Below are 1,720 nucleotides of genomic sequence, written 5' to 3' on the forward strand. Positions count from 1 at the left end.
TACCTCCCCATTGTTATTGTTCCCCTTATAAGTCGACTATTATTTGGCTGAAAGTTGAGCCTTGGGGGTGAGTTCAATTTCAGGCTTGAAATGGGAATAAAGATCATACTCTCTAGGGTTCCTTCAGTCTCTATCATACCAGTGAACCTGGTCTTTTTTATGTTTTTGAGTTTTGTTCCACATTTTTCTTCTACTCTATCTAAGAAATTCAATGTGATCCCTTTCAGAGCAGTCAGTAGTAGTAGCGATGCAACATCTAGTTCTGGTTTCAAGTTCATGGAGGCTGAGGTTCATGTGGTCCATTAGGCCTTTGGACTAATTGTTTCCATGTGTCTTTGATTTTCTTCATTCTCCTTTGCTCCAGAAGGCTATAGACAAATAGTTGCACCTAGATGGCCACTCACAAGCTTTTAAGATCCCGGTAACTACTTACCAAAATAGTCTGTAGAACATTTTCTATTTGACTGCTAACCAGAAGACTAGCAGTTCAAACCCACCAGCCACTCCTTGGTAGGAAGACTGGGTAATCTACTTCCGTAGAGATACCTCCTCAGAAACCCAAGGAGGGGTCACTATGAGTCGTATTCGACTCAGTGGCAGTAAGTTTGGTTTTTGTTTTGATGTTGTGCTAAATGACCTTGATACCTGTCTAGATTATGTTTCTGATCTCCTCAGGCCCAGTGATTCATTCCCTCAGGGTGTTTGATTGTGACTAAGAAGTTTTCAAAACTTTTCCCCATATATACTCTACTATATTTATGTATATATTTGCAGCATATATAAAAATATATGTAGAGATATTCACTGTTAAACCTACATATATATTCATGGGTATAGTCCCGTTGGCTTTCCCCACCTGTTCAGCTTGCGTATCTATCTATATGTATCCATTTGTAGATTATTGTTGTTATTGTTATTGCAAGCTGGTGTATATAATAATATTTATCTCTGTTGCCTTTAAATCTTATATTCCTCCCAGTGTCTTCCTTCGCCTGACCACTTTGTGGTGATCTCCGCCTTATTATGTATTGCTACAAACTTCTAACCAGACACCAGATCTGTTCATTTTTATACTGTATATATTTATAAATTCCATTAGACCAAGATCTATTATTTCTTACCTGGACTAACTAAAGAACTCTTGTCATTCTTCTTTATTAAAACCTTCCAGTAGCTGCCATTATCTGGAGAATCAAATTCAAATTCCTTAGCATGGCCTGTGAGATTGTTTATAGTCTAGCCCCTATTCACTTTTTCTTCTAAAATAATATTTATTGGGCTTAAGTGAACATTTACAAGCAAATTATGTCTGCATTCAATAATTTCTACAATTATTCACCACCACTCATCTGTCAGTTTGCTGGACTGTGGTGGCTTATGTGTTTCTGTGAGGCTGAAGGCTATGCCATCTTTCAAATACCAGCAGGGTAATCCATGGTGGAACTTTCAGACTAAGACAGACTTGGAAGAAGGAAAGGGTCATCCATGTCTCGAAGAATTGGCCAGTGAAAACCTTACAAATAGCAGTGAAACACTGTCTGATATATTACTGGAAAACTTATGAGTAGCCCTGATACATTGTCCAACACAGTGCCAGAAGATGAGCCCCTCAGGTTGGAAGGCACTCAAAATATGACTGTGGAAAAGGTGCTGCCTCAGAGTAGAGCTGACCTCAATGATGTGGATGGAGTAAACTTTTTGAGACCTCCATTTGCTGATG

Source organism: Orycteropus afer, unplaced genomic scaffold, assembly GCF_000298275.1.
Source record: "Orycteropus afer afer isolate SDZICR_OR568_19922 unplaced genomic scaffold, OryAfe1.0 scaffold00011, whole genome shotgun sequence".
Lineage (NCBI taxonomy): Eukaryota > Metazoa > Chordata > Mammalia > Tubulidentata > Orycteropodidae > Orycteropus > Orycteropus afer.